The sequence below is a fragment of the Argiope bruennichi genome, chromosome 4 (genome assembly GCF_947563725.1).
Source record: "Argiope bruennichi chromosome 4, qqArgBrue1.1, whole genome shotgun sequence".
NCBI classification, from domain to species: domain Eukaryota; kingdom Metazoa; phylum Arthropoda; class Arachnida; order Araneae; family Araneidae; genus Argiope; species Argiope bruennichi.
Window position 1 is genome coordinate 133,215,175 of NC_079154.1, and position 18,699 is coordinate 133,233,873.

The 18,699-nt window shown below is 31.3% G+C and overlaps 1 protein-coding gene across 3 annotated transcripts in view; it reads right to left on the reverse strand.

The window, feature by feature from the left end:
- Positions 1 to 18,699, reverse strand: part of LOC129965770 (FMRFamide receptor-like) — a 262,298-nt gene that overhangs the window by 133,734 nt on the left and 109,865 nt on the right. For 2 of the 3 annotated variants that reach the window (XM_056079942.1, XM_056079943.1), the window contains exon 2: positions 4,224 to 4,288. The exons of the other annotated variant lie outside the window; for it this stretch is intronic. The gene's annotated coding sequence lies outside the window, so the exon portion shown is untranslated. The remainder of the gene's footprint in view (positions 1 to 4,223; positions 4,289 to 18,699) is intronic. 3 annotated transcript variants of the gene reach the window in all.

The window sequence follows — 18,699 nt, forward strand, 5'->3', positions numbered from 1 at the left end:
TTTGCAAACTGTGAAAGATAATTATATATTTAAGATCTGGTAGCGGCCCATAGTTGGATAACGCCTGTATTAAATATTGGAAATAAAGGAGATTTCAATCACTTGCCTATACTGCGTAATCTTTTAAAATGGATTCAATATGAGATAACCAAACAAAACTTATATACTCTATATTATGTCAAGATCCGTTTTCCGGCATCCATTGGGTGGTTAAAAATGAAAACAGCATCAGATTCAGAATCGTGAAATGTAACGCCCTTTCCATCTACTTGCCTTTCTTCGATCGCTCCCTTAACTAATATGTCACCATTACTTAACTCTCTATAGAACTTGCTCGAAGTTACATATTGCCTTCGTTTTCAGTAAATACTCAAAGTTAAGCAAAAGTTCAAATAAACTGAATTTAAACTTTATTTGTTTTATTAACAAATAAAATTTATGAACAAATTTGTAAAAGCATACCAAATTTTAGGAACCCCACTTTCCTAACAGAGAGTGGGGGAGGGCGCATGGGGCGAGAAAGGACGATTTGAACCCAAGACGAGAATGGTGGTCAGTTAAAGTCTGTGTGTGTGTTTTTTCATATTTCGTGTTTCATTTTTGTGCTCTTTCGCGCATGAAAAGTGCGAATCAAAATTTGGGGCTAAATTTTGTAGTGATCACTGTCTAAACCCCTCGCACTAAAGAAATCCCAAGCGAAAGAGGGCTTATTACAAAATTATTATTACTAACAAATATTTTTTATAAGCAAAACAGATAAGATTCTTCCAAAAATAATCCTAATTCATTCACCTGACTATTCATAAACTATCCATTTAACTATTGAAACTTTAAAAAAAAATCCGAAAAAGCAATTGATAGTATTTCTCTTAAATCAAACGTACCAATAATTATAAGATTTCTTTTTTTAAACATAATGTTTAGAAGCAATGGCATGTTTCAAGCGACCACAAACCTGAATATATCATCAATATTTTTTCTAAATATGAGTAAGCCTAAACCTTTGTATACCATTTTTTAAATGACCTTTTAATCCACCATTTCGCTGAGCGTTGAGCATTATTTCAATTTGAATGTATTTCAAAAAGTAGAATCGAAAGTAATTGCACATCAATTTATTCATGGAAGAAATTGGTTACTTTTTTCACATTTTTACTCTGTTTGTGGAGTTTCATGTTTATAAAGGTAAAATTGTTTAAATCCATCATCCACTTCTTAATGCGATTTATTTTTTTAACTGAGGATTCACGATGATATTACAGCAGTTTAATATCTTCAAAAGTATTATCGACTTGATTGATTTTAATTAAGTTTTGATTACGTCCGCTTGGCAACATGTGCCAAAATTTTGAAACAAAAAAAATTGTTGATATGATTTCATAATAAGCTCAAAAACATAAAATATATTAATGACTAAAAAATGAATAAAAGAAAAAAATTTTTTAAGCAGTTTTTTTAAAGTCTGAAAGTTAAAAAAAAATGATAAAAGCGTAAAGCGCTGAGTACGATAGAAAAAGAAATAAGCCCCATAAATATTTTTTAAAAGAAAAATATAAATCATTCATTAAAATTTGAAATACATTATGAATGCAGTTGCAGTTCTAATTTAGTAAAAGCATTTCTTACTAATGTGCTCTAACGATTTATTTAAAATAACTGAAATCTATTCATGATTGTTGCCTTGACCTCTTGATAGCTACTTTATTAAATGTGCATAACTTAGAGATGAATTCATCGATCTAGGAAATGCGTTAAGAAATGAAGAACAAAGGGGGAGGAGAATTTTTCTAGTAAAATTTTTCACTGTAGTCCGATCTGCTTGATTAACAACTGTTTATGCTTCATAAGATTGTCTTCTACTTTTTTAGAATTATCAAATGTAGACGACTGTCTTAAAATTCCAATTTAAATATCGAAGAAATATTTCTTTCTTCAAACGCATATAAATCTATAATCCACATTTTTCTAGGTAAAATTCGCGTATTCCCAAAAACATGTTTTTTCATTAAGATCCCACATTGCAGAACGGAAGCCGATAGACTTTCTTCCCGGCACATCGGGCCACTCACTCCGACGCAGAATAATCGGATCTCCCTTCGCGCGCTAACATTTATTTGCAGTTAGCGGAGAATCCGCTGTGGGAAATAGAACCATTCAGACAGGTAGTTAGGGTAGGAAGCAGGCACGACGCAGGCTCGGAAAAAAGCTAACTTAAACACCGAGAAGTAAATTAAGTACAATTAATTTAACAATTAAGATGTAACTGCTGGAAACGGGAGTGTAAATGACTCTGCCTTGTTCATTTGCTCCGATTATCACGTGGCATTTTATCCTTGAATACAATTAGCTCCTTTGAACCTTCAATTTGTTCTTTCAGCAGTATGTTGGCAAAAATCTTAAGTATGGACACGTGCGTATCCGAGTTATTTTTTTTTCAAAGTTTTTGTTGTTATTTATGTAATCATTAACTCCATGTCTCTGAAACTGCTTTTAATTTGAGCAGTGAAAAAAGAATAAAGAAATATTCTTAAAATAATATTTTAAAATACTGTATTCTTTATTTAAGTTTGTTAAATTCTAACAGTAATTAACATTAATGTCATTCCATTACATATAAACGAAGTAAATTCTCATTAAAAGATTTTTTAGGTTTTTCTTATAACATTTTATAATATTTAACATTTTTAATATTAATATTTTTAGCTAACTGCATAATTTCCAGAGCTTATTGTATTTCCAAAATATATTCTAATATTGTTTACAAAAGACAAAAAAAAAAAAAAATAACGATGAAGTCATTTTGACTCCATGTCTCTGACAGCGTAAGAAAATTTAGGTCTCCAATTATGAGTTAAATGAATAAATTTTCATCAAATGTTCTTGAAATATTAAAAATATTTCAGAATTATAGTATTAAAAAAACTAACCTATCGAAAAAATGATAAAATCCGAATGTTAAAGAACTTTCAAATCGTTATAAAAAATTTACAATAAAAGTTGACCAAGAAAAAAAATCCAAATTTCTTTCTATGTACATTAGTATGGATATAATTGCTATTTTAATAGATTTCAAAAATATTCAACTTCCCACATTATGAGGGCTTATTGCATCTAAACAAGATCAAAATAGTTCTTGGAAAGAATTATTGAAAAATACAGAAATAAACAATTTTTATTAATGAAGATTTTTATACAACTTAGATTAGAGATCATTGATCTTTTCATTTTTAAGATATCGCATCCATTTGGAGGGACGGATAGATATTCAAATATAACCTCTAAAATATATTTGGGATATAACACGGGAGTTCAGTTAGTTAGTTTTAAAAATGAACTCTCATCAAAGTCAGGAGAAATAAATTTGTTTGAAGATCTCCCGCAACTAATGAGATGACAAAATTAAAATTTGAATTACAAATTTAAACCCGATATTTAGCTCTGAGGAAAATAAAAAAATATATTTTGAACTGATGGAATGGAGATGTAGGCTTGGAAAAATGTACACTCATTTGTTTTTTGTTTCAACTTTTTCTTGATGACCCTATAATAATCTTCTGGACAATGTGATATGAAAAGGAAGAAGACGACGAAGAGATTAAGTAAATGAGGTGAAAGCAGAGTTTTATAAACTCTACCAAGACATGTTCGCCTATGTCATGTATGGCCATTTTATAAATAATTGCAATCTTGTTGCTTAATATTTTAGTCTTGAGACATGAAACGGCATAGACGTTGTGCTATTTTAAGAATCAGCATTTATTAACTTTCTCCAATATATCAGAAACGCAATTTTGTCAGATGGCATTACAAAAGATGAACATACAACACATTATTAAAAATATATTTTCCAAGAGAGGATGAATTCCATTTGCCAAAATAATCAAACTCTACTCATTAAAAAATTATTAATACGATCCGAAAAGATAGCGAATTCAGGAAAAACGAAAATATTCTGTCCTTAAACATACATTCGGGCAAATATATTTTCCCGAAGTGGTTCGCTTTTAACGAAATTGGGGAACACACACGCCAGCATTTCTTTCCACCAGATTAAAAATAATGCTCTACATTTTTAATAAATAGCGACGTGAGCATATGAAGCAGAATTTGCATAAAAGAATTATTAGAAACGGCGAAGTATCGTTGAGTAATTTTAAAATGGTGTGCGGCTGGGGGATGCCTCCGATGCATGAAGCGTAATGTGAAGTAATGGTGGCACTTACCAAATATTTTTGCTCGTATTTCCCACGTGGCGCAAGAGTCACGGATTTACAAGGGCTCCGTCCATCTGGAAGATAAGGAGAATGATAAAATATTTCTGAGAAAAGAAATAAAAGGCTCATTTAACTTTTAACGTTAAAACGAAAATAAAAATAAACTGACAATTTTTCAAAAAAAAATATTAATATTTTTTTTTTGATAAATAAACGGAGACTACTGGGAATTAAAAATGTATGACACCTTTCTCGAAGCATTAAAGAACCCAACAGGGTGCCCCCTCATATTTTTTTAATTTCGAATTGTAAAATCTCTAAAATTTATCTTATTGAGTAATGCCTTTTACTAGTCGTTTGATCAATTATAAATTAATATTCAAAAATTTTGAAACAATTTGTTTTTAATGAAAATATCTTAAAAAATGCATTGTAAATCATATTTCACAACATATAATAGAATAAAGACAGCTTATAAAAATATTTTTTGTTTGTATACGAAAAGCACAATATTTTATTTATTTTCTTCTTTCCAATGTTTATAACTCCTTATTACTCAGTTATTATACGTTATTTAGTCTATAATCCATTATGGAATCTTGAAGTCCATTTACTCAAATTCATCATCAATGAATGCCCAGAGCATGGAATCAAAATTTTATTCAATTACTTCATTAATAGAATAAATTCCGAAAATATTAAAACAGTAAATTGGAATAAGTGTCATGGAGAGAGTACAGAAATTCTGAACTCTGGTAGGCCAGGGAAAAAATCAAATAACTGTTACAAGATTCAGTCTTTATGATGTTGCTGAAACAACGCGAAGCAATTAAATGCGAAATGATAGAAGCATTTCGTTTATCCTGTTTCTTCACACATTTTGAACGATTTATTTTGCTTTTTCTTTACATTATTGCTGTTTGCATCATGCCGAAACGTCGAATATTGTTATGAGTTGTCAGTTAGATACAGATAAAAGTATGTTAAAAACTAAAATGGGAAATCTTGCCCTTTTTGTGATTATGAATACTTAAAATTTATTTTTTCATGGGAATTACATTAATTACAGAATTATCTGTTATAAGGAGGTTGTTGCTTCCTTTGTATCTAGTTAGTGAAATATATGAAATGCGTAAGTTATTGGAAAGTTCCTATGGAAAACTGTTGTTAGAATATCATATAATAAGAGCATAGTTCGCTATATTTATACCATGATTTATTAAAACTAATTAAAATGTCATGTTTTGTAAATTGCCGCCATTTTCGCACCTTGTTATATAGAAATCATGATTTACAATGTTGTGAACCATGAATTATAATGCATGTCACATAGATAGTGCACATAGGGTTGAATATAATTAATTTTGCCATACTTTGAAATCACCCGTAATGAGCTAACGAAACAATTTTGACAATGAAGCGGTAATAATTATGAAACAAAAGTTAGATAACTTTAATAAAAGCGCAAAATATCAAAATTCATATAAAATATTTATCTTGTAAGCTCTTGCATAACAAAGCTTTTCGATGAATTCCGTGGGGAGATCCATACACGAGAAAATTATTAATCTTCAAAGCTCCGCTTGAGACTTTGGAACGAAGAAAGCATAATAAGAATAGAATTTTGATGTTTGTTTCTAAACAATTGCGGAAATAATTGCAACAAATTGAGCAATTAAGCCCATTCGGGATTAAATGACTTTCTGTTATGTACGCTTCTGTTCGCATCAAGACAAATGGCACAGACCGAGTTATCTCGGATATCATTTCACTAGAATGATTTTTGAAATGCGTTACCTCTTGGGACTACTAATTCGCAAACAAGGAGAATTTCAACGAATTGGAGCGATACTTAAACGCAAGCGTTCGAGTTTTTGTAAATGCAGGCAAGAATATTTTAAGCGTTTGGATTCGTCTGTTCTTCATAACTTTCCTTCAAACTACTGATTGTCATATTTTAAAAAATGACATTAAACTTTCGATCATTCGTTAACTGGGTGACAGGGCAAATTCTGTTAATCAGCTTAACGATCGATAAAAGGGCGCAAATGAATGTGAAAACGCTTTTGAATAAATATTGTTTACAGTAGTAGGTTTATTTGAACAATTATGGCAATAATCGGTAAATTTCTGAGCTTCGAAATACATTGGCTTATATTTTTACAAAAAATGTTTGTGTTAATTTTTTTAAATTAAATGAGAGTATTTTTAATAATGATTTGTGTCTAATAACTGCAGATAATCGGAAGTTTAATGCATTGAATTAATTCGTATTCCTTCAAAGCCTTGGCCAAAGACCCTTTTTAAAACTAAATTGATAAAATGTGTGGAATAATTTTTGCAATTCTCATCATCATTCGAAATATTGTAGTTATATTTTTTCGCCTAAAAAGATAAAAATATTTCAACAAATTGATCACCGACTGAAAATGGTCTTGAATGATAAATACACCGTCCTTTCTTTTTATATTTCTTATGTGGTTGTGACACTCCGTAAATGAAAACTTTTCTCATAGGTTTCCGATTATTATATCTACTGGTATTCATGCTTGATTCAAATCTTAAAATATAACGCTCCAATGAAATGCCGTATGAAAGAAGTTAAGCCGAAGATCGTTGAAAGCAATTTCTAAAAATGAGAATATTATTCCCTTGCGTTTCTCGCGTATAAAAAAATGTGATCGAATGTACAGGAAAGAAAACCGATAATGGAATTCGGGTGTTTTCATTCCACCTATCAGATTTAAAATCTGATATAAAACTGCAATTTCGATGACAAGGTCAGATATTGTATTTCATTTGTGGGAGTCGTTTGACGTTCACATGCAGGCAGACAGACAATCAATCATCAGATGGATTGGGTACGAGATTGAATAAGATCCATAATTCGAACGGGAAATCTATCGGAATTCGATCTTTCTAGCTAGTACTATTTTGAGTTAACCCGTTCGCATGAATAGACGAAATGATAGACTTCACAAAGACAGAAGTTTTCTAAAATTTGATAAAAATTTGCAGATTTGGTGAAAAGGAAACAAACCTTATTTCATGCTTGTCATTTTTTTTTTGTAGAAATTCCCCCCACCCCGGAAATTAAAATTTCAAGGTCGATTTTTTTTTTCTTTTTTTTTCCGAACGCAAAAAAGTGAAAAGTAACATTAACCCTTTTACTTGGATAGTGCCTCTCACTTAACGTTGAAGACGATGCATCGATATTTTATTGAATTATTTATTTTAATTTTTAATTGTTTATAATACCTACAGAATGGTAAAAACATGTAGATTCATTTTTTTCAGGGAAATTCAACTGAAAACAATTGTACGTATTTATTTTTTGGTGTAATAGTCAAGTGCATGTATTAAGTGAATAATTGTGCGCCGAATTACTTTTTTGAGTGCAAAGGGTTGAATAAGCCAAATTACAGAAATAATTTGTAGCAAAAAAATGTTACAAGTTTTATTTATTTTATTATATATATATATATATTTAATTTTTAAAAATGTTTCTTAAATTTTATCTATTTTTATTTATTTATTTTGTCATTTGGAAATGCACAGTACACTTAAATTCCAGATATTGTACGTTATTGCAAACGAGCAATTTACGGTAGACACTTCTAGCAAATATTCTTTTCAAATTCGTTCTACCCCAATGTTTTTGCGCGTACCGATTTTCAGGCGCGACTGTTTTTCATCTAAAGCGGGACTCGTTCCCGGGCGCCGGAAGTAAATCCGATCGACCGGAAATTCTTGCGCACCCAATTGTACGGTGAGAGCTTCCGCCCACGATAATGAGTTCCGTCACGGATCTCGAATATGAGACCCAGTCAATTAAAATTATGAATCAAATGTTTCATTTTTATTGGTAATGTAATGACAAAATTACTTCAATTGAATTTTAAATTTTTTGCACACCAAACAATGCACCTGTATGATGTATGAAAAAAAGCCCCATTTGCATGTTTTCACTTGTATGTTGTTTCATCACGTACCCGATTCATTCGTAATCACAGAAATGTTAACCCTACACAGCATAGTGTAGCCATTTCGCTACACATATTCTTTCTCTTCTAACAACTCCAAACGGCAACATTATGCAGCAAATATAGTGAAAAGCTGGATTCCTGACATTAGCCCTTAAATTAGCGAACAGATGGCAATAGAAGTTCTATTTCGAGTAATGTGTCTGTAGCTCCAAAAATACAGTTAGGAGCTGAGAACTTCATACTAAAATGATAAAATTAATCAAAATAATAATTTTTTCACGCTGAAAATTTTTTTTACCTAAAAAAAAAACTTTTTTTTGAAAGATTTTTGATGATTTTTTTTCTTCTTGATTTCACACATTATTACATAGTGGGTTCATTAGTAGACGTTTGGCAACGCTATGCAGATGCAAAAAACAAATAGATTGAATGGAAGGTACAAAATAATTATGAGAAGTAAAAAGTGATATTTTTGTACATCCTTCATCCTTTAGTTGATCTTGGTGTCATAAATGCTTGGTTATTATACAAACATGTTGAGGAGAAACGTGGAAGCACAGGTGCTGAAATGACACTTTAACTATTTAGACTAAATTTGGCTGAATCCTTGTGCTCTTATGCTCCAACTCGATCAACAAAACGAGGTCGTCCCTCAAATGGAGAGGAGAAAAGACCGACACCAAAGAAGATAAGATCTGTTTCTACAAGAAACCTACCAGTAACTGCTAGGTCCGATCAAACTGACTATTGGCCGGAGTATATTGAGACCAAACTGCGTTGTCAAATGTCGTTTTGTAAAGATTTTACTTGAATCAAATGCCTCAAATGTAATGTTCATCTGTATGTGAATAAGAACAGCAATTATTTTAAAAATTATCATTTAAAGTAGATTTCAAAAAGTGCATGTTCTTTCATCTCCATGTAAAGCTGCTTTATCTAAAGAACTGTTTTGATTTACGTAACAATAAAGTAATTTGTTCCGATTTAAACTTCAACGCCTTCCATCAGTAAAGAGTTGTCATTTGGCAATGCAACATTAAAATGAATACTCAAAAATCTGTCAATGTCAAAAACACGGAAACAAAAATTTGTCCTAAGATCTAAAGGAAACTTCTAATCAGTAATTAATATTGAGCCTTAAAAATTCTTTTTGGGTTTGATCATTGCCCAAGGTATTATAGACAGCTAAAACCGTTCCATTTTTAGTAATACGTAAAAAAATAACGACTATGATCGTTCTTTTATTAATTAAAAAAATATTATAGTTATCGCCTTTAATTGTTAATCCTTTAATATTTCATTGAACAAAAAATGCTATCACAAAATTTAAGTTGATTTTCAGTATGCGATTTGCATGCTTTAAAAAGTTAAAACATTCATGTTATTAAATAACGATTATAATGGCTAGCATTTTATATAATTTTCATATATCAATATTATCCTCACATTACCATATTTTTTAAAGATTTTTTTATGTGCCTGTTAGCTAAAAATGCAAGTGTAGTCAGCTGCATGTGTAGTTCCGAAATTCCAGCAGAAACCCCTCTTTTGATTTTAGACAATTCCATTGGTCATCTAAATCTTCAGACATGAATATTATTGAACATGCCTGTTGTGCCTCGCACTCTTAAAAATTTATGGAGTGCCTTACGGAATTTACCTTCATTATACCGCCAGGGGTTAGTCGAGTCAATGTCATACCGTTTTGCGACACTTCTGCGTGCTCGTCAGGCCTCTACACGATATTGTGTAGATTATTAATTTTTCTGGCTCTTCAGTGTATTATGGCTCTCAACGATTCGAATTGCTTACTGAAAACGATTTTTGAATTCGTGGAACAAATGCCGATTATAGTCATCATTTGTGTTGAGATCAAAAATCATGGCAAGAAAATTGATATTAAAACTGTCCAGAGTTTCCACGGAAAGGGCTTGGAAAAATGTGACAATTTTCACTTCTACTCTAAGAATTTCCTGAGCCATAAAAACAGTTCAATAAAATGGAAGATACAATTTTAAATCTGAAAGGGTGGTAGTAAAAATAATGAACTTTATTTCTCATTAGAAATAGCAATAGTGATGAAAAAAAATAGCAATAGTGATCGAAAATGTATAATTGATTTATCTGGCAATATGTATTGAATAAATATTTCATATATTAGGTAGTTAGCATTTGTATTGATAATTCATAAGTTCCATATTTCTTTGAGTATTCATGCATTCCATATTTTGAAAGTGAAATACAATTTATTGCTTTCGTCTTGGAAGATAATTACTTCAGCAAGAATAACTACTGGAATCATTTTCCAGATTTGTTCAAGTATCTAATTCTTTGTAATCTAAACGATTTTTTTGTTCAAAAGTGAATATTAATATTCCTTTCTTTTCCTGTACTATATGAATCAATTTATAAAAATGTTCTAATAGTGCGCTGAACAGCAGACTTTCATTCATTATTGCAAACACATGGATTTTTCAAATGGATCTTCTCACAGCGGACCACATTCGCATGAAATCAAAATCCAATTCCTTTGGTAGTTAAGTTCAGAATATATTAAAACAGTGTATTGATATGAGACGCACACAATCGTGATCATTTCAAAGCTCTGCAAGTTCTCTCAAAAGCTCTTTTCTGGAAAATGTTTATAAAATTCCCTTTTTGTAAGCTCAAAATAAATCAAACGAAATAAAAATGTGCATAAAAGAATAAGTGCATTTAATATAATGTTAAATACATAGTGATAGCTAAAAATATAGTATAGTAAAAACTAAGCAGCCTTTGAATTATTTACGAATTCCTTTCCCCACCCTCAAAAAATACTTCTCACGACACACAAAAATTAATATCATTTCCATGATGCTCAGAAAGAGTTCGCTCGACATTTAATTCCCCTGTGTTCTAATGATAGAGGAAATCCGATTCCTGTAAGGAAGGAAATGGGAAAGAAATCAAATTAGAAAAACATCCAACGTGGACTCGCTTTCGATAAAACTTGTTGTGTTATTTTAGACAGCAAGAAAATCATTAGGAAAAAAACTTAAAAGAGAAAGTTGGAACCTTTCCTTATAACTGCCAAAATAAATATGAGTAGTTGTTTTTAATTCGACTTTCTCTGATTCTAACGGCGCATTTAGAGTTTCACAATATAATATCAATAACAGAGCACGCATTAAGGATTTCAGACTGAATACAGACAACATACCAAATATCAGTTATATGCATTGCGTTCACGAATCGCATGCATTTGAAAAGACAAAGCTACGGACAGACCCATTTGGGCAATGGATACAAATCAACAATGCTGATGAAATTATAACGCCATTTCATCTAACTTATTCCTTTTTTTGATTTACCGTTTTTACTTATACATAAATAGACTGACAAATACATTTATCTTTATGAATTTAATTTTAAAAATTGACAGAAATATGCAGTTTTGGCATAAAAAGCACCCCAAATTTTTATCTATCCAAATATTGTGTCTTTTAAAGGAAGCATTCAACATATGCATTTTTTAAATTCATAGAGGTTTGAAGCTTATTGATTTATTAAAACCTGGAAATAGAATTGTCCAGGATTATACCGGGTGATTATAAATGAATATCCCAACTTTAAAGAATTATTATAAGAAAACAAAACAAAGTATAACTTTGTTGTTCATCAGACATCTGAAATAATAGTTAAAATTTAAATCTAACACAATAATGAACCCTTCCCCACCCCAACCTTCTCAAAAAATACGAGGCACATCAAGGCATCTCATACTCTCTCAGCATCTTTGATATGATGCTTTGAAAGCCTGCAGATGAGCATCTCTTACCCCTAGAATGCACGACTTTTCATTTTGTTTACGAGAAAACTACTTGTGTTTTGAATATAACTGCATATAATATAGGAAAATTATTTAAAAAAATTTTAATTCATTTTTTCTGGTGAAATTTTAACAAAACATTTGAATGTGACAGTTGGTTACATTGTGAATGAAGCAATATCCCAGGGACATAAATCAGTTATAACAATTCAGCAATCAAAATAAAACTCCCTTTTTACCAATATATTTTTTTAATGGAAATAAATTATTTTGATAGTATTTTTAATGGTAGAATTATTCATACAACAGCCATATTGGCATTTTTCTAAGTTTCCAGTTTAAATCTTATTCTAGTTCATTCTTGTCATATATCAGTGTTTTCTACAAATATTTGTCAAAACGCATTTAAAAAAGGATTTCCAATCTGACATTGTTGCCCTTTGAAATAGTTATGTGAAGTTTATAAATAGAATTGTGTAGCCGAATGGCTACGTGATGCATTGAAGAGTTCAGTTCATCAGCATCTGTAGATATCGGGGAAATAAACACTTGCTGTTTGACGTAGCCCCAGAAAAAAAAATCAAATATCGCCATATATCTGTCTGCCTTCAAAGTTTCATGCCAGACATGCAGAACAAAAAATGTGCGTTGAGTTATGGTACTGATTCGACATCCTTCGTAGAGCCACGCACTGCACACTTATAACTTCGCTGAATTTAAATTTCCAACTTTTATTTTGATTTCAAATGAGCAACAAGGCTGAACTTTGCTTTGTTTTCTTTTAATACACCTGCAAGATTGGGATATTCATCTATAATGACTCCATAAACTTCGTATATAAAGAGAAAATATTGAATATTCAAATATTGAAGAGAAAGAATTGTTTTCTTTTTCTTTTCCAGAAATGATTTCAAGATCAGAATAACTTACCCGAGTTAGATATCGGATTATTTATTTTTACACGTGCATATTCGAACGAATGTGAAAGTGATGACACATAAAAGAATTTACTTAAAGGAAATTTGGAATGCGCTCTTTTACCAAAACTATTTCATATTTTGGACTTAATTCATCCAAAGGAAGCCATTCAAAACGCAGACTACGAATCACGAAACGCAACATCTTGTTTTAAGGTACAAATATTATAAATGAAAAATGCTCCGGCTGATTATTTGGGCTTTAATATCTAGTTTTAAAGATCAAAAGAGACGTGGAGAATCTTTGTGGGAATTAAACCAGCTACCCTTTAACAGTGCTACTTTCAATTGCCATTGCAACTAGGCGACGTTTTTAATGAAAAGTAGTTCACTGAGTAAAATGTATTTTGTATGCAAGATGTCGTTTTTAATGAAACACTACTATGTATTCTTAAAAGAATAAAAACAAACACAGAAAATATTTCAAAAGCCGACTAGAAAGTTTTAGCTAAATATATCGGACAATAACAGCAGTGATAAATCGATCCCATTGCAATAAATAATGGCGCTTTATTTTATGCCGAGGAGTGTTTAAAGAATCGAAATTTTTCTTTTAAATCCATCTAACTTTTCCGTAGAGTGTTTCTTCTCTCCGTCCCTTATCTCAGCAACTCGCTTTAAAAAAATAAACGATTGCGCCCAGAAAGAAACGTATCAGGATATTTTTTCCGCGTTCTTCCCTACCCCACCCCGATTTACTTTAAGAACTCTATCAGAAGTGAAATACACAAGACATATTCCTCGCTTGGGATATATGCTGAAGTTTATTCTTAAATAAAATATGTTTCCCTTTCGAAACTTTCGGATGGCTGTGTTTGTTCAGTTTGATTATGTACCTGACGCTCGATGACAGAGGCCCAGTTTGGGTTTATTTTATTCCGAGCGATAACATGATTCATTTGAATTTTCTAATAAAGATGTGAATCCAGGGGCGGAGATCTAGATGAAACCTGCAATCTGGTATTGTAATCATATACAGGAATGCGATGATTTTAATCTTAACGCTTCTCTAAACCAAATTTAAATTATTATTAAGTAGTTTTTAATGCTATAAACTAAAATTAAATAAATAATAACTCAGACTGGTGAAGAAGATCCTCATTTTTGATTATATCTATTATATGCGTCGAGTTTCTTTTACATATACTTGCTTAATTTCTCTTATTTTATATTCGTAAGGACGAAATTTTACAATCCATTTTTTACTCGGTCCCTGGCGTGAAAGGATTTTCAAATATTTTACGCTTGTGTATTCATAATGACAATACACTATATTTTCCGAATTAGCAGGTTTTGTACTATTTCATAATGCGTCTCTGATACTAATATCAAGGCAAATGTTTAAAGTACCGTAGCAACAAAGCGGTAGAATAATCCACTCGACTTTCGAGTGTAATTATACAATATGGGGCATTTTGTGTTAAGCCTCGTAGGATAGAGGTAAAATTTCACAATACCTTTTTCGTCCCTTTCCTTTGGCTATATCTGCAGTTTCCGTGTCATACCGAATTTCATTAATGCACCATTAAAACCAGATACAAATCTACATTTTGAATGATAAAATCAAATGCAAATTCCATCCATCTTTCTTGGGTTCATCTTAGCATGGACCAAACACAGACTTTCAGTAAAAAATGACCCGGTAATCTACAATCTTTGAGCAACATGATGTATCAAACTTTCACACCAATGTGCTCGTTGCAATTCCGAGTTCACAGATACACATTCATATTTTCTAAAATCTATTTTTTCGGACTTGGAGAAATTGAAACGTAGGGACTCATCAAATCACGTTGTTGAAATTTTTGACGATGTAATACTTTCTCTTAGAATTTGAGAAGAAAATATCATCTGCGATAATATTTTGGTTTCATCTACAATTTAGATTTTTAATTATCTTGTAAGTAGATCCATGGAATCAAAATTTAATTGTTTATTTAACATTTTAGTTCTCAAATTACCAAAATAATGTATAATCACCCAGAATAGGTATGTGCTCAAAATTCGAGACTCTAAACCTATACGCTCGGAGTTACCCCCGGGGACAGTGACCACCCTTAACGCTAAGCCCAAGGAGTAACCCCTTTGCTTGATCTCTAGCAGACTAGACACTCAGGTGACTAGGTACCAGCCGATTGATGCACAGGGGACCACAGTGCACCACCCGTCTTTCTAGTGGGTTGCCACGCACGGCCAACACGTGGGGTTTTGGCTGTCCATGAGAAGCAAGAAGCAAACAGAGCGGCGACAGCTTCTCATGGAGAGCTCCCTCGCTTGCCGTCGAGGGAAGGAAAGGCACAGCAGAAAGCAGAAGGCGTAGAGGAGAGCGAACTGAAAGGGAGTAAAGATCCCTGGGAACCTCGGGATTGGGACACCCGTACTCACCTAAAGAAGGTGAGCCCCTGAGGGGCCCTGCCATAGAGGAGGAGATGTATAAAATACAATCATACAAGCATGCATATCTATACTGATTTTTATTTAAAACTGAGTTTATTATTTTCAACAGTATCTGCTTTTTATGAAAGAATTATACCTTGATAAAGAAAAAACAAAATAAATGGATAATTTTTCCATACAGTAGTAAACACAAAAAGAGGCCCCCATTTTATTCTAGGACAGCCTTACACTGCATCCATGAGGCAGCGCACTGCTCTCATCGAATCAACAAAATAATGTAGATTTGACTCAGTTTTATTTTCTCAAATATATCGGATTATTTTTAATTCACCTTTGTTAAAATTTCTCACTTTTTATATGACTCAGTATAGTTACACGAAAATTCAGGTTTAAGCAACATGAATTGACAGAAAACTCTGAGTATTAATTTTTTCTAACAGAAGAAATAAATTGCATTGCAAATAACTTTCGGAATTCTTCATAGTTTTCAACTCCGTTCAAATTGCCTTATTGTATATTTAACTTTGAATCCACGAAAAAGAAAATTTGCAATTTTTTTTTACATAGGCGAAATTGAAAATTATTTACTGCAAATTCTCATATTTCCTTGGATATTCAAAATATTTATTTCCAATTTTAATATAATATACTGATGGCATATTGTTACATATTCTTCGTTTTGCCACATATTATGCGTGTTAAAAGCAAAATCACCGCAAAAAAAAAATGTAAGATGTTTTTCATAAACCCTCTAGATCTTCCCAGATCTACGTGTACACAAGTATTGTGCATGTCAAACAAGAACACTGACGGAAAGTTGCAGATCATTATCAGCTTTCTGTGAAATAAGGTGAGCGTAAATCCCCCCCCCCCTCGTTGTTTCTTTAAATGACCAAACCTTCACTCTGAAAAGTGAGTTCTACCTTCAGTTATTAAAACAAGTCAATTATTATACATACATGGTTCGGAATTCAATGACAGTTCGTCCAGCTTTTCTAAGAAACAAGTAAAAAAATAACAGTTTCAAATCACTGCCGTTAGCTTCTACAATCTTCAATATCGCAAAATTAAGTGAATTGCTTGCAAAACGCAATTCGAGATGCAATAATGAGAATATGTTAAAGAAATTAATTTAATCTAAAATCGATATTTAAATCTTATTTCTTCTATAATATAGAAACCCTTTAGATTATAAAAATAATTTACTTTTCACCAATTAAAAATAATTTTACAGATAAAACGTGAACTTTAAGATATGGAAAGCTATCTTTTTCACTCAAAAAATGTGCATCAAGTAATTACGACAAATGATTCGAAGCTTTTGTTTGATTATCTCATTCACAGATACCAACTAAACAGATAAAACAATTAAAACAAGGGGAAAGATAAACTTTGCATTACTTCAGCCAACAATGAAATCCGTTTTAAATCTGTTATAAAAGAGAAAAAAACTCGAAGACATTTTATGCTGATTCTTTTTGTCAGAACTATTAGATAAAGTTTTGTTATGATAAAAAGAGATTAGAGAATTGGATTTTTTTAAAAATGATAATCGATGGCCATTAAGACTTCTAACCCTAACCATCCATTTCTCCATTAAAGAAAATAACTAACTGAGTCGCCTTTATTTGGATAGTGAGATCATAAAAAAGATACTACATCAAGTGGAAAATGGTCAAGAATGTGTGTGTGTAATGTTTTCGCCAAAAGATTTTCTAAATGCATTCAATATCAAAGTCTTCAGAGACTTTTTTCAACAGAGGTTATTGTAAGAATTATTATTGAATGCGAGCGATTACATCATGATCAGAGACCATTTGGAAATAAAATAAGAACAAGGAGATAGAAAATTTATTGTAAGAGATGAAATACAATACGGAGAACAACTCTCGTCGTAACATGTAAAAATCGCAACGTGTCATTCAAAATGAAAGCAATTTAGGACATTTTCAGATGGACAAATATTTAATCCAATATTAAATTAAATGCTCTTCTGAAATATATTCTGTTGTCGATAAGTTAATTAATGTAATATGAGCAGATATTTCATATATAGTTTTTAAAGCTAAACACATTATTAATGATAACTGATCCACAAACTAATTTAAATCTGGGCATCTTTACATCTGGCTGAAAAAAAAATATTTCCCCAAATCATAAATGTCAGATTGTGGGTGTTGTCATGATTGGGGAATAGTGTGACATCTTTTAAACTGATTCCATTCAATTCTTCATTTCTAATCCATTTCTTTCAAATCTCCAATTTTGAATAGTTGATTACTTTCGAGATGTGGGGTCGTATTTTCATCGGGAGTGAAATTGATTTTCAGTAGAGCAATTTTAACTATAGATGATTTGAAGAAATATGTTCTTTTTACAGATTACGGAAGAGGGTTTCATCAACGAATATCAGAGTATATTCCATCAACACAGTGAAAAGAATGGAGCGTGCATCGACAACACACCAAACCAGTTACTAGCTTTATCACAATTCGATTGGACACAACAGGATTTCCCCCTTCTAGTAAGGCGAATGTAGAATTAATATTTTTTTATTCGTAATTAAATTATTTCAATTCTTTTCCCTAGCTGTGTTGCAAAAGTGTCCAATTTCTACGCTCCTAATCTACATTCAAATGCTCTACTGGAATATCATGGATATCAGTTTTTCAGGATGGGGAGAATGTATAAAATAGAATTACGTACAGAATCTAAGTTTACACATGAAACATTATCTTCAAAATAACATTTTTGAAGAAACAGATTATAAACTAAATATATAAACAGGAAAAAAAAAAAAAACAATTCCGAATTCCATCTCAAGGAGCGAACAGAAAATAAAAAAAAATCGATTGCCTGCTTCAATCGAAGAAAACTCTGCGAGTCAGCGAAACTGTGACAAGTATTTCCAAAAATATTGAATGTCGTCTACTCACAGTGGGTGTTATTTATAAAAACTGCTTTCTACCAAACTAAATGAATGACAAGACGTAGACTATGAAATAGATTTATGACAAGTTTAGAGTAGACTGATTAATGTTGTTACAAAAACATAGTTACTTTTTCAGATGTTTTTCTAACTTTTAATTCTTCTGTCTATAAAATTATTTGTAAAATTAGCTTCGATATAAAAATTAAATATTATAAATTATACAAATTCAGAACAATAAAATGTTTTTATTTTTCATAATCTACTTCCCCGACTATCTTGTTTATAATTTCTTTAATATAATATCAGAACATTAAAAACACAAACTTAATTGTCGACAAGGTGACTAAGATTTTATCGTAAAGTATTTTCATTGCAGAAGAAA